This window comes from Anguilla rostrata, chromosome 6 (assembly GCF_018555375.3).
Source record: "Anguilla rostrata isolate EN2019 chromosome 6, ASM1855537v3, whole genome shotgun sequence".
In the NCBI taxonomy this organism is placed as follows: Eukaryota; Metazoa; Chordata; class Actinopteri; order Anguilliformes; family Anguillidae; genus Anguilla; species Anguilla rostrata.
Genome location: NC_057938.1, coordinates 55,166,426 through 55,188,388, shown reverse-complemented (window position 1 = coordinate 55,188,388; position 21,963 = coordinate 55,166,426). Strand labels below are relative to the sequence as shown.

General features: G+C 49.3%; 1 protein-coding gene across 1 annotated transcript in view; it reads left to right on the top strand.

The window, feature by feature from the left end:
* Positions 1–688: 688 nt before the first annotated feature.
* Positions 689–21,963, top strand: part of LOC135257686 (dystrobrevin beta-like) — a 96,113-nt gene continuing 74,838 nt past the window's right edge. Inside the window, 2 exon segments of the mRNA XM_064340702.1 lie at positions 689–1,286; positions 19,330–19,373. The gene's annotated coding sequence lies outside the window, so the exon portion shown is untranslated.

The window sequence follows — 21,963 nt, the reverse complement described above, 5'->3', positions numbered from 1 at the left end:
GTGAGCTGCCTAAGCAACCATTTAAATCTGTCAATTAAGTGCTGAATAAGAACGGAGAACGGCAGAGCTTGAGGAAGATTAAGCCTGTGGACCGCTGTCCTATAGAATCCAAGGTCCAATTTCTCAGGCACACTCGTGCAAACATTGCAGCCGTATAAATTGAATGTGACTGAACGTGTCACCAGATTCAAATGACGGTTACGAGACGGCACCTCATGTTTCCGCAGCTTCTGTCATGAGAACTCTCTCCCCGCCCCCTCCCCCGTGAAGTTCAGCTCGTACTGTAAAAATCATGACGCAACATTACATCGTTTTATAGTAAGACTAAACAGGAACCTAAGCTAAGGAAAAACAAATAAGACATTGTTTATATTGACGAAGTAGCCCATTAGCAAGAGATGTAGTGTTGCAAGCATTACACATCATGGTTAAGTTACGAACCGTTAACAGGAAATAAACATCAAATGAAAACAAATCAGACAACAAACACGACGCACAGAACGTCTACAGTTAAAAACAAAACGTTATGTTTCCTTATTTTGTTTAAACACGGATTCCTCAGCACGCATATTGATAAATAATCGCTGCGTTTTAAAGGGCAGATGCTGTTTTGAATAATAGAGCATAACTACGCCCCCGAGGTTCCGCAATAACCATAATTCTTTTTTTAATGCTGGACCGGACGTGTGAATAGGGCGAACAAAAAAAAACATAAGCAGCGTTGCCGTGTTTATCGCTCCTAAGGGTTCCAAAAAAATCTGATAGAAGACCAGTCTTATAGTGCATAATCACTGCCTCTGCAGATTTGCCACTGTTTGATGTTTGGTAGGGAGAGTGTGTGGCAACGCCAGCGGCTGCCGGAGAGAGAGTGTGTGAGGGAGAGAGAGAGAGAGATAGAGAGAGAGAGAGAGAGAGGAGGGGGGAACTCTATCAGAGTCGCTGTACATACAGCCTGGCCGCTGCTGCAGTTCATGCCTGAGACCGGAGAAGCCGGCGGAGACGGAGGCTGAGCGAGCGGGAGTTGGGGAGGAATTAAAGTGAAAATGGAGAATTACAGGCGCCTTTCGCCGTTGCACGGGGAGAATTAACGAAAGTAAACCAACGACCTCCGACGAACCGGGATTTGTTTTTTTCATCTTTTTTTGTAGCCGAAAGAAAAGCGCAGCGATGAATTGAAGAGGAACTAGCTAGCTACGCTCTGCGCTTTTCACAGCTGCCGTTTTTAACTACCAAGTATCTGATGCTGGCTAGCCGCTGCTAGCTAGCTACCTGTGAAAATTGTTCTGGTAAGTCCAATGCGAAGGCATTTCATTTAACACGTTAGCGTAGCACCATCGCGCACTGTGCATTTATATTAACTAAGTAAGTATTTGCAGTTCGGGAGGTTTTATTTAATTTTATTGCGAGTAGGCTACTCGTGAGCAGTCCGAGGAAGACATTCGTTTTGTGGAAATGGGTAAATGTGGAGTTAAATGTTTTTTTTTTTGTTTTTTTTTTTGCAATATGGCCGCTCTTTTGCGTCTCTCGGTCCCTCAAGCGAAACGGAAAAAGTCGCATCAAGCAATTTGAAACGATTCTAGCTTTGCTACAAAGCCAGATTTAAGTCCAGGCGGTCTGCAGGTCCTACGGCGAAGCGAGAAATTTCCGCCATTCTGAAATACAACGCAGTTTCAAATGACGAGTACGCTGCGCGTTATCCGGTGACTGCTGTCACGGGAGCTTACTCGCTATACGGTGCCGTTAAATGCGTTTGAATCGGCCCAGCAAATTGCAGTGCACTTGAAATGCACATCTTCTAGCTGAAGTGATGTTGCACTGGCAAGAAAGGGATACGAAATGCTACACTGACGGGCCTATTTACACTAGATAGAATGAAAGGTTGGTCTCAAATACGTCTGAACAGTATTGCAATTGTTTCCATTTCAACGTGCGAGCTCTCGAGTGATTCAGAAAGTTATTTAACGTTCTTAAATGTTATTTAATCATGCTCAGAGTTCTGCGTGATCCATCCAGTCCGATTCGTTGTTTCGCAGTTTCGGAAAAATGTTGGCAGTGTTCTGCAATACGAATCGTGCCAACGCATCCGCACGCTGTATATTGTTTAGAGGCTATAGTCGCTCTGTAGGATGCATACGTCAGGGTTGTGTGGTGATTGAATGAAGATAACTCGACTGGTTTGAATGACGAGTTTGTTATATTTAGCTACGGAGTAGCCTTCACATTGACGTGACGTAGTCTACATAATAAACCTATTCTGCAGCTCTAACGTTGCCTCAGTCGAATCAGGTGCATTGATTTGGCACGTAGTGATTTTTTTTTTTACTCTACGGGATTGCAGTTTGGCAACTTTATGAAGAGCGTAGGTCACTTCCCGTTGGAATGTATTTGTTTTTAATGCATTCGTTGTCCGATGCGTTGGCATTGGGGTACCAACCACTTTGTCAAGACGGTGCGGAAACTGTGAGCATTTTGTTCACGAGAAAAAAGGGGCAAAGGTCAGGTGGAAAGTATGCGGATGGGACAGGTGAAATAATTCACGTTGACGCCTGACCTTTGGTACCGCCAGATCGGGCAAGGTCAATATCCTAGTGGTACGAGTCTTAAGCCAGTGATCCAACCAGTGCACCAGTGACTCAGTGCTCTCCCTCCCCCCGTAAGAAAATAAGTGATGCGGTCTTTTCGTGTGTAGGCTGTATTACTTTACATTGCGTGCTGCCGTTGCACGGTAACCGGAGACGTTTGATTTGGACGGCGTGCCGAATGGTGAATGAATGTAGTGGAACTTCTCACCCAGTCACGTGAAAAGGAGGGGATGGGGGGGCGGCGGACTTGGTAAGATCTAGTTATTTGTGTCGTCGTCAATTCGAAGTGATTTATCAGTGTGGTTGAAAAACCGACACTCACTCACTCACTCGCGTTTCGCGTGTGTTGCAGTAGATCCAGATTTAGGCTATTTCAATTCTTGTTTTCCTCGTAAAGGATTGTAGAGTTCCTGCGCACCGATAAAAAACGATTCATTAACATTTTTGATCACGCAAAAAAAATAGACCTGGGGTGTGTTAATGGTCTGACCTACTGGAAAATGCTGGTTTGTATTCTGGCTGTGATGAGACTAAACCCTTTTGACTTTGCTCAGGTTTAGTGTGGGCCTGGACTGTTTGAAGGGAAAGGGGAGAAGCTCCGTTTTAAACTTTATGGCTTTTCTGAGAGTGACAGTCTGTACGGTGGAGTTCTGTGTGTCGGATGGACAGTTGTTAAGCGGAGGGTTTAGAGATCACAGAAAAGCAAGCAGCGAGGGTTTAGGGATGGGGGTCGGGCGGGGGGGGTGGGTGAGGGATTGCTGCATATTGGTCCTGACCCTGACCTCGGACGGGCACTCTCTCTCTCGTACCTATTCAATTATTCACTGACCCGTGGATGGCCCCTTTTGTGAAATGCGATCAGTGTACCTGTGTGTGACATTACACCTCACTCTTCCCCTACATACACACACACACACACACTCTCTCTCCTCGCCCATACACACACACACTCTCACACACCACACACAAACCTTCTCTCTCTTCACACACACACACACACACACACACACACACACACACACACACACTCTCTATCTCTCTCACACACACACACACACACTGTCCCACTCACTCACTCATTCACACACACTTCATTATCGTCCTGCCGGTGTTCGTATTGACTGTGTGCAGTAAGTGTGATTGTGCATGTCAGTGTGTGTCACATGAATGGCTTTTAGTGCTCAGAACAGGTCTGAGGGACGGTCGGTATTCCCTCTGCGCTGGGGGGGCTGGGTGGGCGGGGGGCTGGGGGCTGGGGGCTGGGGCGGGGGGGGCTGGGGGCCGGGGCTGGGGGCTGGGGGGCTGGGGCGGGGGCGGGGTGGGGGGCTGGTGTGATAAATAGTCTGAGCTCAGTTCTGGGTGCTGCGCGGCACAGACAGTCACCCCGCTGACCCTGGTTGGCGTTTCTCCGAATGACAGATCACCTGGCCTCCACGGCCCCCCCCCCCCACAGGCCCCACCCTGACCCCCACGCAGGCCCCACCCTGAGGCCCACGACCCCCACAGGCCCCACCCTGAGGCCCACCCTGACCCCCCACAGGCCCCACAGGCCCCACCCTGACCCCCCCCCCCCCGCCACTTCCCCAGCCATGTGGAGGAGAAAAAAACCAAAGAGAGGAACTCAATAAATCACCAGAGGGAAGAGTGAGAGAGTGAACGTGGGAATGAATGAATGGATGAATGGCGGTATTTATCGCTGTCCTGAGACGGGACGGGGGGGGGGGGGTGCGCGTGCGGCGAGTTCCGCGACTGTTGGAGAGGGCCGGTAGGACGTTAATCTTGCCTCTGTGGGAGAGATTTTTTATATATTCTTTTACAGCCTCTCAGGCCTGTATTTATTGCGGGAGAAGTGGCTGAATTATGGCGCCGGTCGCAACGATGATAAAAATCAACTTTGAACCGGAAAAATGGTATGAGCGGTATATTCTTCTTCTTTTTTTTTGGAATTGCGTCAGTTTTTTTTCCCCTTCCCATTTCAGTAATATGGTTTAAGTAAAGCGGGGGGTGCAGGGTAGGGGGTGGGGGGGGGGGGGGGCACTCGCATGAGAAATTTGGAGAACTGCCGAAAATCTGTTGTGTCTGTTCTGTTAGCAGGCCGCTCAGATGGTAACGGTGCATATTTTGGTCACGGAGTTCCACCCCCTCCAGTAATAAACGCAGGATTGGAATATTGAATTTTCCCCTTTGTGTGGGACGGTCGGGCCAGATGTTCAGTGGGAGCAGATTATTTATCCAAATGTTGTTACCCTGGCAGCAGCTCGGTCCTGGCCAGGCTTGTGGCCAACGCGAGGCTTGCGAGAATGGATGAGTAGCAGTCTCCGTTGTAACATCTCCGTTACACAGCTCCACACTCGCTAGTAAACGGCACACACATATTCGCACGCACACACTAATTGCACAACGTTCCATCTACACCTCTCAAGTGCCAAACCTCATTGGTAAACACGTATCATCATACCATATCTAACAGCAACCTCATTACACACACCACACACACACTCACATATCTACACACACACGCACACACACACGCACACTCACATTACCACGGCCTTTGTGTGCCTGACATCACTCTGAGTAATTTGGTGACCACACACTTTCTGAATTTGGGGGTTTTGGGGGTGGGGGCGGGGGGGTATTGGAGGGGTTATTTAAACCCCCCCCCCCATTTCCTGCGTGTGCTGGTTCAGTCCCGGGGAAGGTCGCAGTAAAGCGGAACGGCTTTGGTTTCATTTTCGTTTATCGTGCTCCCCGCTCAGTTCCGCTAAGAATCGGTCTGTTTAAGGTCACCGGGGGTCAGCGGGGGGGGCTCCGTTACCATGGGAACCCAAATCAAAACTGCCGAGAGAAGCCGGGTCACCTGCGGGTGACGTCGCTGAATTTCGGCTTTTTCGGGGCAGGTGTCGCTCCAGGTCAGCCGTCACCTGAAAGGCGGGTTGATTCCCCGAAACCCAACCTCAGTCAGACGCCGCTGACCCCGCGTTTTAGGGTTAGGGTTAGGGTTTAGGCCCGAGGCTGACGCTGCCGTCGCTGACCTGTAGTACGTCACGGCGTACATTGCAGCGGACTGAAATGAAACTCACCCCCGCCAACTAGGCTAACTCTCTGGGAGTGACAGAATCGCTGGGCTCGGGGAGGTACAAAAACTCCACTTTCATTACGGAAGAGAGCGAGTTCTTCTTCTTTAAACAAAAAAGAAAAAAAGGAATGAAAGTCTTCGTTCCGTTCACCCCCCCCCCCACATCATCCTGGCAAAAGTAATAAAACAGAAGACGGAGTAAAACCAGAGGACACTAAAACTTTTTCTGTTTGCTGTTGGGTCTCTCTCTGGGCCTCTGTCGCTTTTTCCAAATGGTCCAAAAAAAGGTGTTTTCAACGTATTGATGTATATTCCATTTCCAAATGGGGTTGAGTGTAATTCTTTAATGTGCATGTTCTTCGTATAGGGGAGCCCCCCCCTACCCCCCTGCCCCCCCCCCCGTGTCTTCACTACGCAGTAAAAGATCTGATTGGCTTGTGGGAGCGTTCGAGCAGCCGGGGATGGAGACGCAGGGTTTGGTTTCGGGCGAAAGCGCGTGGCGTGTGAGTTATGAGCCGTTCCGTAGCGCGAGGCTTGCCTCCCGCCCCCCCCTCGGCCCCCCCGCCCCCGCCCCCCGCCCCCCCCCCCCGGATTGATTACGGGGAGTAATGGCGCGTAGCCTCGCCGCGCAGAAACATCGGCGCTAACGCCTCCTGCTTGCTTTGTTCCCGCAGCCTTGGACCAGCGTCACGCTGCCTTTTTATTTTTTATTTTTTATTTTATCACTGTCAGTATTTATGGGGCACTTTTCTATTGTTTTGTCAGTGCACGGATACCGTGCAGGAAATCATTGCTTGAATTTGCGATTTATAGTCCCTCTGGCGCCCACCTCCCGTCCACCCAGAAACTTAACCCTACTCAGTACCATGTGATCTTTAATAACCGTAGTGAGTCTGGCCTGTGGTTTTTACATGTCGTCGGAATATAAGCGGTTTGGCGGATTTTTCGCTCGAGCTACTCTAGAAATACGCACATTTTAAGCCAAGCGGCAGAGAAGCCAAATCCGATTGGGCAGATCGGCAGTGTTGTGTGCTCTGTGCGGACGCCCTGCTCTGATTGGCTGCAGGTCCCCCCCCCCGCCGCGGTAAGGGCCGGTTTGGCGGCTGCGCTTGTTTCCGCGCGGCTCCTGTCGTTAGCGGCTTAGCGAGCTTTTCGGCTGCTGCGTGCCGGGCCTGTGCCTCTGAGCCCCGTCCGCATTATCACCCCCCCCCCCACCCCCTCTCCAAAAAACGGGGGTCCGTCCCACCGCACAGGGCCCAGCGCTGGGCTCGATTAATCTGCACATTTTCATTATTTTTACTGTTATGCGTTTCCTGCGCGGATGTCTTGTGCTGTTGGGCGAGGGGGATCGCTGTTGCTCTGTATTTATGGAAGAGACAGAGTGTCTGTTTTAAATTGGCTTAATACATTCCTGGGCCCCCCCCCTCTCTCTCCGGCCCCCCCCCCCCACGCGCCCCCCGCTCCTTGGCTCTAGTGCTCCTGGTGAGCGGGGAATTTGAGCTGACTCGTATCAAGTGTTGCTGATTCACTGGATAAAGAGGACTTTGGTGGCGGGAAGAAAGGGAGGGGCGGGGGTGGTGGAGGGGGGGTGGGGGGTGGGGGTCGGGTCCTCGGTTTACTGGTGCTGGTTCCAAACAGAGGGGAGAGTTTGGAGTCCCTCTGTCCTTGTGTGAAAGTCCCCAACCCTGTGAGCTTGTGAGGGTGTTTAGGGAATGTGTGTGTGGGGTGGGGTGAAGGGGTCGGGTTGCAGCAGTGTATGTACGTGTGTGTGTGTGTGTGTGTGCAGGTGTGTGTGTGTGTGTGTGGGGGGCAGGTGTGTGTGTGTGTGTGTGTGCGTGCAGTGAGAGGGTGTGAGAGAGGGGCTGAGACTAAAATAGTAAATTCCATCACACACGGCCGGACACTCAGTCCAGCCAGGGGGAGGGCGGGTTGTCCCTAACAGATTCCTGACAATCCCGCCGCCCCCCCCACCCAAGATACACTTCTCATCTCCATGGTTACAGTGACCAACCACCAGGCACCTGATGACCTGCCAGAACGCCCGCGAGTCTCTGTCAGGGCAGTCAGGGGCGTGGCAGTCCCCTACGGGACAACCTGCCTGACGAGAGAAACACAGAACAACGCGTCACGTTCACATTTGGGCACTGAGCGGACGCTCTTTACCCAGAGCACCCCCGTCACAAGCACCCCCGTCCCGGATGAGGCGTTAAAAACGGTGCAGGGGGGGGGCGAGACTCGCGGTGTGGAGGCTGATGACTGCATTCACCAAAAAAAGCAGGCTTTATGGGATGAAAGCTTTTTGATTTGGCTTGCGGGAGAGAAACGATAAGGCTCATATCTTCATGCGGCGTGTGCAAAGTTTCCTTTCAGCCGCCCTTTGGATCAGTCTTCTCATTGTTTTGGGTTTACTGAAGATCTTTGCCAACTTGTATCATTGTCATTCAAACCCAGTTTATAACATTATACCAGTGTGTGGGTGTGTGTAATTTATAATTCAACTTTATAAATGCAGGAGCCAATCAGAAACATGCTGGTTGCTCTGTGCAGTTCTGAAGAGAGCGCAGGCCGTCAGTATTAGGTCCTCTCATTGGTTCATTATCAGTTAAGCCACCTGACGGGACAGACAGAATGACTGAACGTCATGCGTTGATGGTAACACCATGTTCCTCTGCCTGGTCCGGTGCTGCGGTGTCGCCCGTTTCAAACTTGGAAGGCCGTCGTTGCGAGTTCTAAAAACGAAAACTTTCCGTCGGTTCACTGGGCGGAGCCTCCCTGGGGTATCCCACGATGCCTCTGTGTGAGCGAGCGATTCCCAGCGGCTCCGTATGAATGAGACGGCCAATGCGCTTCGTGACAAAAGGTTTGGGGGGGGGGGATGGGGGGGGTTCACCCTGGGAGCCTTTTTTTTTTTACCCCGCCCTACACATGAAAGGAGACTGTTCAATCAAAGCGCCAAAAATGGTTTCAGTTACAATTTCAAGGTGTGTTATGTTTTTTTGTATTTTTGTTTTGTTTCACATGGAAGAGTCAACAGATGTTTACACCCTGGGGAGGAAACGGGGAGGAAAAAAAGCACAGAAATTTAAACTCGCTGAAAATTGGGACGAAAAACTGTCAGCGTAGCTCAGACAGGTGATCACACCTCCACAGGAGGAGGTCATCGGTCGGCTCATGCAGATCCGCACCTGCCCCTACAGTGCGGCTGGACTCCCGGGAGAGATTCGGTCACGTGACCTTTTGACCTTTAGTTTTGCATGCTGCTTTTCCTGAGGAGCTCACCTGTGAAGGATGCTTTCGGTTCCCCTTGCGCTGAATTTTCCTACCTTTGGTAGTAAAGGGGATCTGGCCGCCCCCGATTCGCCCGTCCCGGGGGTATATGTACCGTTGGTAAACAGACCTCCTCATTGGTGCGTTCGGAACTCGTGGCCTGAGCATTTCCCAGAATGCAAATGAGATCTTTCTTTGTTGCTTCGCAGTTTTGTTTGTTTTCTCGTGCGTCGTTTGTTTACTGTGAGGACGCTCTCGTCAACCTTCACAGCTGAGACTTCTCATCCTCGCTGGATATTTACTGGTGCCGTCGGGTGGTTTATGAAGGGTGTGTGTGTGTGTGTGTGTGTGTGTGTGTGTGTGTGTGTGTGTGTGTGTGTGTGTGTGTGTGTGCATGCGTGTGGCTAGAAGGATATGTAAATGCATATGCATGATATGAATATGTAGATTTACTGAAAGGCTTTTGATATGCTGCTCACAGGTGATAGCAGAGGTGGAAAAGCACACACAGTCTTGTATAGTGACCCGCTCTCTTTATAAAAGCAGTACTGCTCACTCTTTCACTGGTGGGGAGATGGATGAGGCAACAAACGGAGTCCGAGCCTGACGATAAACGTCTGCGTTTTAATTTCCGTTCGGTTTGCACTGGTTCCAGGAAGCGGTCCGAATGGTCTTCATTTGACTCCGCCTCCTCGTGGCCCGTGGTCCCGTTCTGGGCAAGGGGGGGTACCGGTTTGGACCGAATTTAGGATTTGGGTGACGGTGTGATGGTGGTGTTCCAGCCCTGAGGTGGAAATGATAACAAATTGGGAACAATTATTGTCGTTAATGTTGTTTGTTCCATAAATGGAACAGTGGAACAATTTTTGTTTATTTCTGCAAATAAGAATGAATCCATCTTGTGTAAATAACCTTTGCTGCAGGTGAGCGATTAGTTTTGTTTGTTTTGATCTCTGTGGAAGATTTCCCGTTGAAGATGAGTAATGCTGTAGAATAAAAAGCCTGTTGAGCGTTATAATGGAGCGCTTTGTTATTTCGATTTTGTTACCGAGAGGAGCTATTTCTTTTCCTCGAATTACGGTGGACTTGGACTGATGACAAACGCCGCGTCTAATAATCACTGGCTCGGTGTTTTTCATTTATATTTTAATATTGTTCCATTTTTTTTGGGGCCTTTTTGAGTTTAATTTCAGAACTTCTGAAGCGAGACTGCCAAAGTTCTGTCCTTATGTGCCCTGTCACCCCTTGTATTAATGCTTAACGATTGATGTTTTATTCTTTTCTGTGACTGGAGATTATTGCGTGTATTTTAAGCGCATACGTGCAAGGGACATATAGGTCTCATTTCAACTGTGTTGGGGGACAACAAACTTTTTTTTACTATTTCCAAAAGTTCCCAAATTTCCTCTTCCTCTACACGCCCAGGAACTTATTAATGCTCGGTGTGAAAAAAGTACGTACTCTGAAAATGCGTTATTATTTGCCGTTAGAGAAAACGTGTGATTTCCACATGTCTGTGTGCGTGCGCAGATGTCATCGATGGCGCTTCACATCGTCATGTGACCTGGTGACTTCTGCCCTGAAAACCGACCAATCAGGAGCAACATCCTGTGTGGCTCCCATACAGGAAGCCCGAGGTGTTGCGGAGCGAGGGGACCCCGCCCCCCCCATGAGTTCTAAGCGTCGCGTTTCTCTGATAAGCTACATCCACACAGCCGGCTCCCCTCTGACCGGATAACCCACGAACCTGATAAGCTAACTGCCTGAAGAGCAGTCTGCTCCCTCCACACACTTCCCAAGGTGTTCAGATTCTGTTCTGCTTTAACCCTCTCAGGTGTGAGGTCACAAATATGAGATTAGAATGTTCTTAATGTCAGGGCGTGCCATCGTAATTTCGTTGTGTTGTTGCCTTGCACGGCAGTGCAGTGACAATAAAGTTTCTTATCTTAACTGAACGTTCTAACGCTGATGTCACAATCGCTGATGGCAACTCAGATGGTAACAGAGTTCCAGAACACAACTTTAGGGGGGGATGAAAATACATTTTTTTTTAAAACCTACTCTTGAAAGGGTGAAGGCACCGGGGTGGGGGCTGGGGGCTGTCCTGAGTTTGCCTCGGAACACAAGGCCCAGATTCACTCAGAAGCCGCTTGGGGAAACGATAACAGGTGTGAAATCCCTTCCCCCTTTCATAAGCCGCGGGTAAATGACATTGTGGACGTTTGGCCTACAGCACTCAGTAACTTAGTGTCTTCAGCACAGAGCTGAAATGGGCTTTTTTCAGTCTTTTTTTCCACACCCCCCCCCCCACACCCCCTTTTCAGGAAGAGGAGATGAACAAAAGTTTTTTTGTCCCAGTGGACTTGGGACAAAGTGGAAAAATTCCAGAGTGTAATGGAAACCTGGCCTTCCCCCCCTGCCCCCACCCCCGCTCCCCCCCCTGCCAGGGGCAGGTGGTTCACACAGGTTTTTGGGCAAACTTGTGCTCCAGGGTTGCGTTTTTTTAAGCCTGTTAAAAAAGAAAAAAGAAAGTTAATCCCTCGTTACGGACGGGCTGCTCGTCTCAGCGCACGGCGGACCGCGTCAGCCCAATCTGGCAACCACTGTTCCCGCGGCGACGGCGAGTTTTGGGGGGGACAGTTTTTACTTATTTGGCCGGGGGCTTTGGACAGTGTCACTGTGCTCCTGACCCCCTCAGCTGTGACAGACGGGGCAGGAATTTTGGGGAAAATGGAATTAAAGAGCGTTAGCTTTTCACGCCTTGCTTAGCGGTGCTGGTGAGGCGGGGGGGAGGGGGGGTGGGGGGAGGGGAGGAGGGAGGGAGGGAGGGAGCGAGGGAGGAGGGAGGGAAGGAGGTGCAGGAGGGAGGGAGGGAGGGGGGGATGGAGGGAGGGAGAGGGGCAGGTGCGATCTTCTCCTCTTCCTTCAGAGCAGTGCATTCTGGGGGAGCTCCGCTGCAGCCCGGTGACTCATTCCTCTCTCGCCTGACCGTGAACCGCGGCGGGCGTCCCGCCATCCTCTGGAGCGCCGGGGAGAAGATGGCAGTTAGCGGGTGTCACCGCCACGCGGCCCTCCGTGGGGGTGATGGGGAGTGGGCGGGCCACGTGGGAGAACGGGCAGAAAACGGAACGAGAGCAGGAAAACGGGCGCCCCGCTACATCGTAACGCCAAAAAAAAAGGTGCCAAATCGGAGCGCTGGAGGGGTCCTGCTCTCCCCGCGGCCGGTCCGTTCACATCGCGGGAACAGTGACCCCTGGTGGCCGTGGAGTGCGTGGCAGGTTCAGGATCTCTCCATTCGCAGGGCGTGCATTTCTGCTGACCTGGCGAGAGAATTGAAAGGGATGGTGAATGAGCACTTCCTGCTTCTCCTCGGGGCGGGGGTGGGGTGGGGTGGTGCGGGGCGGGGCGGGGGCGAGCGGCTCGTTATAAAGTAATAAAGCTGATCTTTCATTCAGGGGTGCGGATCCGTTTGATCTTCCGCCTCACCTTTACTCCCCCCTCCCCCCCAGGTGAAGCGGTGAGCTCGTTTGTCGCCTGGGCAACGCATGCGTGTCTTTCTATCCCTCCTCCCCCTTTCTCGAAAGGAGTAATGACACGTGGAGACGTTGCTCGCTGGACTCCTGCAGAGTGACTCTTAAACACCAGCTGGGGGGCGTGTTTAGAGCCGGTCAGTGAACCAATCAGACAATCAATCAATCAATCAATCAATCAATCAATCAATCATTCGCTTTGCAGAGCAGGAGGTTCGGGTGTTGTGAGGTGACGCTGGTTGTTGAGTGTTCTGCTGTGTGTGTGTGTGTGTGTGTGTGTGTGTGTGTGCGTGTGCGTGTGCGTGTGCGTGTGCGTGTGCGTGTGCGTGTGCGTGTGCGTGTGCGTGTGCGTGTGGTGTGTGTGTGCGCGTGAGTGCAGCTGTGTGTGTGTGTGTGTGTGTGTTTGCGTGAGTGCAGCTGTGTGTGTGTGTGTGTGTGTGTGTGAGAGTTGGCCTCTGTTTTTGGGTTAGATACATTCTTGCCCCATACCCCTCACATGGAGAGTACTGCAGGACAGACAGACAGACACACACAAACTGACACTGACAGACAGACAGACAGAACCAACCAGACACAGACAGACACAAACAGACAGACAGACAGACAGACAGACAGACAGACACAAACAGATACAGACAGACAGACAGAACCAACCAGACACAGACAGACACAAACTGACAGACAGCCAGATACAGACAGACAGACACAGATGCAGACAAACAGACAGACAGACAGTCTCTGCAGGGCTGCGCAGTGGACCGGTGGTATGGCGGTATGGCGGTATTGGTGGGCTGAGTTTAGGGATCAGCTGTTCTCTCTGCTGCACTTGACCCTGGGATGGAGTGGGCTGGAGGCTTGGGGGAGGCCAGGAATAGCAAAGCACGCCGCTCATTAAAGTGACCCCCTCCCTTGTTTGGGCTGAGGCATCACCCCCCCCCCTTACTCGAGTCTTCATAACAAATCCTGCAAGCAGCAGCCTGTTGATATTTCTCCCTCTGGTTCAAATGTCTACTGGTTTACATCCTGAGAGAAATCGGTTAGATTCGGCCAACTGAAAGTTCATTTTTTTTACGTACATATTTGTAATTCACCCGGAGAATTTGGGATTTTCCGATGTGGTGGACTTTATACTAGGAGTGACAATCCACTTAAACCAACCTGATCGAAGTGAGTGTTTTTTTTTTTGTAAATGTATTATTTCCATATCAATGTAATGTTGGATATTTTGCCTGTAAAACATTGCATAGGTAAAATAAAAGGTGCAGCACTTGCTTGTGGAGAAAAAAGAATGTTGTTATTTTTTTTTAATGTAGTTTTTGTTCTGTGTATGCCTGTAAAACATGAGAGAGAATAATGTTTTATTGGACGGTTAGTAAACATGATGGTGAGTGTTAAAGGCCTGGGCTGTGTGTGCTGTGTGTGTGTGTGTGTGTGTGTGTGTGGGGGGGGAATATCTCCCGGGAGGGAGAGGGAGGGGGTCTTGATACGCTCCTGTTTGGACACGTTCCGTTTTTGGGCTGGTTACGGTCTGAGAGGGGGACCGAGGCAGATGGGGTCTGTTGGGGTGATGGGGTCTGTAGGGTCCTGTCAGTGAACGTGTGGGTGCTGGGCACAGGGGCGGGGCGGGGTGTGGCGTGGGAGGTCAGTGACCACTGTGTTCCGTGAAATGGATTCCGCAGTTCAGCTTACCCCTTATGCGTCCCCCGGGACCCCCCCCTCCCCCCCGTCTCCATATTTTCTGCCCAGTTGTTTTTTTGTTGTTTTTTTTTTAAAGAAAAATTTCCTAACTGGAAATATTCCAGTTTTTCTGGTCACCTGGAAATTGGTTCTGTTACCGGGTTTTCCTTCTCTCTTTAAAGTGCTGTTCTAGTTTTATTTCAGGCCAATCAGATATCAGATTTGAAATCAGAGTGGTGTTCTTGTGTTTGCGACTTTTTTTTCCCCTAAACCTGTGGTTTTTACTGGAATATGACCCAGTTGCGCCTGTTTTTTCACGCAGACGAACGTGTTTCTCTGCAGTCCCCCAGCTGAGCTGCGCAGTCACTCTGCAGCCCTCCAGCTGAGCTGCGCAGTCACTCTGCAGCCCCCCAGCCGAGCTGCGCAGTCACTCTGCAGCCCCCCAGCTGAGCTGCGCAGTCACTCTGCAGTCCCCCAGCTGAGCTGCACATTAGGCCAGACATTTAATAAGGGAAACCGGTCAGCCTTAATTGATTGGTTTAGTGATCAATAGGTTGGTTAATAGGTTGATTGATTAATTGGCTGGTTGATTGATTGGTTGATTGTTTGGTTGATTACTGGGGTGATTCAAATGATGAATGGATGACTGGATGAATGGTTAATTTCTTGGTTCAGGCCAGTCCATTCCTCTATAACTGGGCAGTATTGCAGAATGTCGCGTATACGCTCGTATAAATGGACCAGTGCTAATGCGCTCCAGCGTACCCGCACGCGCTTGGAATGCTGTTGATAAATAGATCGCTCTTTTGACGCAGTCTTTAATAGCCCAGTGCTGAGAACGCAGGGGCGTAAATGAGCTCGAGTGAAATCATTATTATTTTTTAAACGGACTTCTTAAATGGACTTGGCTTTGTTGTTGCATTTAAAATAAATGTGCGTTTAAATAAAGGCGCACTTCGTGTCACGGTCTGACCGCGAAACGGTTATTTAGTCGGCATTATGCGTGATTTGAGAATTGCATATTCAGCAGCGAGAACGCGCCGTTGTGAATATAGGCTGTAATTTCGTCCTCTCGGCGCGCGAGGTATTTAATAGCTTTAATTAAAGCCTTCTTGAAGGACCGTCCTGACCTATAATTTTATGTCCTTTTTTTTTCTTCTCCACGTTGTATATCTCCGAGTTTGGGAACACTTTAACGAGAGGAGGTCGTCTGTATTTATCCCAGCTGTAACGGCATCAGGGTTTACGCAGCGACGGTGTGTTATGAGGCTTATTATGATTTTATGATTTTCACTGCTCCCCCCCCCCCCCCCCCTCCATAAAATTCAGCCCTGAACTGTCCTGCTTTAGGGGACAGTCATCCCAGGAGTCCCAAGTCCTGATGCTGTCAGTGTCATCTTTACGACCCCCCCCCACACTAAACGGATTTATGGTGACAAGTCACCGCCACTGCCACAGATCAGCTGGGTTGCCAGGTTCTTGCAATGAGATTTCCCCAAAACATTCCTCAGAAATCCCCCTTTTTCAGTTGGCTCACATAAGTTATAAAATCCCCCAAATTCCATTGAATCCCCTACACCCTCCTCTCCTCCTCCCCCCCCCCCCCCCATCCTCAAATTTCCTGCATTTGGCTGTGCTGAAGGATCCTCAGTCACTTGTTAAAACTTGGATACTAGGTGAGCTGCTTGGTGGACGTCCGCTACAGACTTTTCCTCTGTCTCATGGAGTTTTTCTGTTTCCTGTTTTCCCAACGAATCACAGTACCTACCACGTCTCTCAGCTTCTCTTGCAACGACCTGTCCTTCTTGTCGATTGGTCGGCCCAAACGAAATTAAATACATCCTATTAAAACCTGTGCTTAAGGTGCTCTGTGGTGCTAATGAGATTTTTAATTATAATTGCCCTGGGTGTAGTTCTGTAATCCTCCACCCCCCCCCACCCCATTGACATATCTACCACACTCCTGCTCTCTTATCCATGCAGCTAAGACCTGGGGTTTGTAGTAATTTGTAGTAATTGCAGGAAAACACCAGCAGAATGGTCTCTGAGGATATTAAAGGAGCTCAATCTGGACCAACAGGAGAGACAGATTGGTGAATTTTACTCACATCAGGAAATAGTGTAGTCCACGGTGGCGGGGGGGGGGGCGCAGCGGGGGTGGTAACTGCTCAAATGCGCACATAGCCAGTTACCTGGATATTTCATTTTTAGATAGCATTTTTGGCCATCTTTATCGAGGGTGTGAATCATTTTGGAGGGGCTGTATTTGTGTACTTTGAAGTGGTTATAATGTAACAGCCTGTGTCTGGCTGCTTCAGGAGTTCCATTCACTCTTTGACGGCTACTTTGTGTCCTCGGCCATGGCCCTTTGTGACATCATTTCCTCACGTTCCGTCCTGCAGCATTCTGAGCTCGGCGAAGGTTCCGTCTGTTCTCTGAAAGGTGCTGTTTGCTCAGTCCGGCTGCAGTACCTGATTAATGCATCTACCTGCCGGCGCCGTTCTGCCTAGCCTATGAGTCACGCACGAATCCTGCACACCCCTGCCCTACCGGGGAGCCAATCGCCTTTCAGAACTGTGGGGGGCGGGGGAGGGGGAGGGGTGGACGTCTTCTTCTGCAGTGAAGGTACGTATGTGGTCTGGTTCACCTGCAGCTCAGAAGCCCTTTCTCATTGTTGCTGAAATCCTAAAGACAATTATGTTGGTACCTACGTTAAATAGTCTAGTGGTTCTGAGAAGTCTCCAGGCAAATTATAGATGACCTTGGATGTTGCTGTGTGATGGGAGAGAGGTACCAAATCGTGGCTGTTCAGTGTCTGATCCCAGCAATTTCTTGAGACCAGTTGATGTTGTTGTTGGATGGCGGGAAGCCAAACTGCTTCTTTACCCACAAATATAGCCTTTTGAGTTGGGATGCACACCTCTCTTATTTCCTCTGTCTCTTCCCAATGTTTCCCATTCCCCTATTTCTCTTTTTGCAGGTAGCTCTGTCCACGATGGGTTTTCAGCCATCAGTCTGCTGATGTTGAAGCCACTGCTGAAGATGAGGAGCTCTGCTGACATAGTCCCTGGTGGGGGGGGGGGGGGCAGCTTTCTTCCACAGTCTGGGTTTCAGTTGGCTATAAGCGATGGGGGGGGGGAGGGTGGAGGGTAGGGGGGATGGAATGGACAAGCTGCAGTGTGTTTTCTGTAGACCTTCAGCAGACCTCTCTCTCTCTCTCTGCTGTGGGTTTGCTGCCTCTCTCTTCCTGCTATCATTTCTCCTTTTTTTGGGGGGGGGGGGGGAGTATGTGGAGAGGGGATTGCCTAATGACTGAGATCAGTCCTGCTTTAAACGGGCGATTGCGTGAAAGTGAAGACGGCTCGAGCGGATATTGTTGCGACACTTAAACCTGCCACACTGGGGCCTTCATTCTGATTTTTAATCTCTTTCGCTTTTTAGTGATGAAATTTTCATTTTCCCTCTCTCTCTCTCTCTTTTTTTTTTTTTTTCCAGTGGCTGTGATAGTGTCAGGGCTCGAGGTGTCGGGTTTCATAGATCTAGTCTCCCATTATCGTTAAATAAAGAGAGGAAATAAATCATCGCACTGCTGCTGGGAACGCGCTCGTGACGAAGAGGACGACTGTCCTTCAGAGATCCGGGGCGGAACGCGCGGTACGCGCTGAAGCTCGTTGCCCCGGTGACGGTTGGTTCTGTTGCCTGCGTGGCGTGTTTGGTTCCGAGCTGCGGTGATTCTCGTGGGCAGAGATCAATTCTGCCTCCTTCTGGAAGCCCACTGTGATTTTTGTTTAACTGGGAAGAAGCGAGTCCCTGTTTAATAACAAAAGTGCGGATCCATAAGCATTTGTGCTCTTGGTGACTTGTTACCTTTGCTGTTTTAAAAACAATCATGGACACACTCTGTGGTTCTTGTCAGTCGGCATGCCGGTAGGATGCTCCTGTCTTGTCAGCTTCATCTTGAAAACAGTGGACGCATACATTTCTGTGCTTCTTTGGACTCAAGCTCCCACAGTTCATTGCAATGACTTTGTCTGTAGTGTTTATGAGATATTGGTGAAGTGCTTGATGGGAATTGTAGTGCAAATTTAAAGCATTGGAAGACGAAAAAAATCAAGCTGTATTTAGTATACTGTATTACAGTACTATGTCAATAAACATAGCAACATACGGATTTGGCAAAATAGGGTGAATAAATTTGAAAATAAACACATTTGAGTTGAAAAGTTCAGTCAGATATCCTGGGTCTGGCGGGAAAACCGGGATGAAGATTTGGCTCAGTCTGCGAGCCGCGCACCTGTCCTCAGCTACAGGTGAACCCCGCAGGCAGCGGGACCAAATTAAGCGTGTGATTGGCTGAGTGTGGCCCCGCAGGCAGCGGCGCCAAATTAAGCGTGTGATTGGCTGAGTGTGGCTGCTGTATCGGGGAGTATCGCGCTGTAGTGGGTCTGATGGGAGACGGCGTTTAGCCAGCGTAGCAGAGTATGCTTCACACAGCGCTGTCAGCAGGATGGCGGCGTGTGTGTTTGTCTTGAGAAAGCCCTCTAATTGTACTAGACACTATCTGACTGCTAAAGCGCCCCCCCTCCCTCCCTCCCTCCCTCTCTCCCTCCCTTATCTCTCCTCACTTATTCTTCCCTCTCTCCCCCTCTCCGTCATTTCCTCTCTCCCTCCTCCCTCTTGCTTTCTCCCTCTCTCTCTCCGTCTTTCAGTGCCTTTTCTCTTTGTGTTCCCACTCCTTCCTTCCCCCTCTTCCTGAAATTATACGCGCGGGTGTTTGAGATTTCAGTCCGCGCGGCTCTGAAAGTTGTTAACCTCGCTCATAGCTCTATTTTTGGACGCCGTGTTGCACTTTTGGGAACGCGCCCAACGGCCGAAGCAACGCCATCGCCGATGACCTTTGGATGAAATTGGCGCTCGCTTTGCTAAGCATGTGATTCCTGTTGTGTTTAACTTCCCTGCCCTTCCCCCTCTCGGAGTGTGATGTTCTGCGGCATTTCCCCAGACTTCCACAGTGTTTCCGATATTCCACGGCATTCCCAGTGTTCCGCAACACACTCCCAGCATTCCGCACTATTCCTGATATTCCATCGCGTTCCCTTCGAGCATGCAGGCCTGCTGCTGATGTAATGCATGTTGTGTGCATGTGAATGAGCACAGCCTGCTTAAACATACTTCTCCTTTCTTTTTTCTGCAGAATCACCTTTCAACATTTCCTTCTGCCTGACCTGCTGACAAAAGGTAATGACCCCTGCACCCCTCCCCCCACAGAATAGAGGACAATAGAACCTTCTGAGCTTGGCTGTACCTGTGCTGCATCCACAAGAAAGCACATGTGAAATTATGAATGAAGTTAATTCAGCTTGTTGAAACAGTGTAGGATTCCCACTGGAATAGAACCCAGGCTGTCATGGATACTATGTTTCTATAAGCATGTCCACAGCAGTGTGTGTGTGTGTGTGTGTGTGCGCGCATGCGTGTGTGTACTCACGCATACGCACGTGTATGTGCTCACACATATGCGCGTATATGTACATGTGTGCCCTACATACATATGCATGTAAGTCATATACCTGTGCATATACATATACATACACTCATACATGTATAGCGAAAGTGCTTTTCGTATTGATTTCCTCTCTGGGCCCGGATGACGCGGCTTGAAGCCTGATCAAAAGGGCAGAGCATTGGAACGCTTAATTACCGCGGTAACAGCGGCTATGCCGCACATGAAAAGAGTGTGGGGGAGAGGATGCCGCGTTACCATGGAGACCAGGACCAGCAATGGAAGCGCCCAATGAGCTTTGGCGGAGGGGAGGGGCGGTGGATGGGAGGGATGGGGGCGGGGGGCACCTGTCTGTTTACAAGGCTGTTATATTTTTGGTGCTGGATGTCAAGTGCTCTATGTCAATTAGTTCTGCTGATGTCATATCAATTGTTTTCAGGATTGTACTCAATTCCAAATATAGCGCCCTCATAGAGTGAGTCTATACCAGCACCTTTCATGCGTTTCACAAGACAATTCAAGTTTAATATACAAATATATTGGGTCAATTTTCTGATTTCGTTCAAGGCTTCTAGCAGTGCAGCTTAGATAATTAATAATATAATTAATAACAATGTCGCTTCTCAATATTAGCGCCGATTTATTTGCCTGCAGACTAACTCAGTTGAAGCAAACTATCTCTGTGCGTTTGGAACCGTTAGAAAACTGACTGACCTGTTTTACAGGGACAGGAGTACCAGAAATACATGTGCAATACACAGATAATCTATGATGTGCAGCTAACTAAAAGCTCAGCATGCATGTTTTATGTTTATTTGTGAGTGGATTTTTAAAGACGAAAGCAAATAATGATGCACTGTTTATCTGATCATGAGAGCAGCCGTTTACGTCCCACTCGAAAACACATCGCAGAAACAAACTGCGCCGTGAAGTGTTGAATCTGTGGGAAGTAGGATAGTCGTTATGTCAGAACGTTGGACCGGATCTCCGAATCACTGAATCGGCGCCGTTAACTTGTGAACTTTTCCTTTTATGCACAAATAGTTCAGCTCGTTTATAAACCGAATTCTGGGCGGCACGAGCTGCTTAACTGCAAACGGGAATGAAGAGCTGAGTTCGACCTCCTCAGGGAACATCTTTAAAAAAAAAAAAAAAAAAGATTTTATTTAGTTTTTTTGTGTTCACACATTATAGCTGCGTTCAAAAAAGTGTAGTCGTTGGCATGTCTTGGCTGGCTTTTGTCAATATTTCGGCTCAATTTACGAAACGGTTAAAGCCCAGCTGTTGCCACGGTTGCGCAAAACTTCGTTTTGTTTTGTTAAAGCAGGCTGTTTTTGTTCAGTTTACCCCCTGTGGATCGATCCTAAGATATTTGCTAGTTGCCAGCTGTTTTGCTGTTTTACGCGCAAGCATTTGTAGCAGTTTGCAGCTTTCTATGTTTGAGGCATTCTCCGTTCAAGAAAATGATCATTCCGGAGTATTGTTTCCCCTCAACCTTCTGTGTTATCATTCTTTCTCCTCTTTATAATAGCCTAAAATATGAACACGTACTAAACGTTTCGTAGTGCTTCTACTGTCGGAAATGCATCTAATTTTGCATATTGTTCTTGAATTGGTCTTTAGTACTATTTATGAATAATTTTTGATTATTTAAATTTTGCTAAGCAACGATAATATACCATTTGTAGTTGTGGTCATGTCATGTTATACGTGTTTCTTAAAGCTGCGCTGCTTTCAGCCAATCAGAATGCATACAGGATACATGTATGTGCCATGAATTATTACAGAGACCACACAGCTTTATGCCAAAGCTTTTTGATCAACATATACAGTTTCTGAATCATATTTATTTATAAATATAAATTGTGTGACTGCCTGTTGGCTGTAAGTTTGTGTTTTTTTTTCCTGTTTGTTTTTGTTTTGAGCCAGCGTTTCTCTCCCGGTTTTTCTCGCTTTCTCTCGCCTTAAAATCCCTTGTTACCTGGCAGCAAACGCTGCTCGTTACCATGGCAGCAACATTTTGATGTAAATATCGGGAGTGTTGAGTGAAAATACGAGCAACCCAAACAGGGGTTCATTACATTACATTACATTACGGCGCATCCGCGATGGCTTTATCAGCCCTGAACAGCGGCCCTTGAAACTGGCACGCATAAACATCACAATCAGCTTCTGTCCGCCGACTTAAAGTTACGATGCATGTAATGGCAGCCATTTTGGCTCTAACGAGATGGTGCTGTTTGTTATAAACTAGTCCATATATTTACTGAGTGTGTGCTCGAGACGGCAGTTGTGGTGCATGGTGAAATTGTTTTTTTCCCCTGT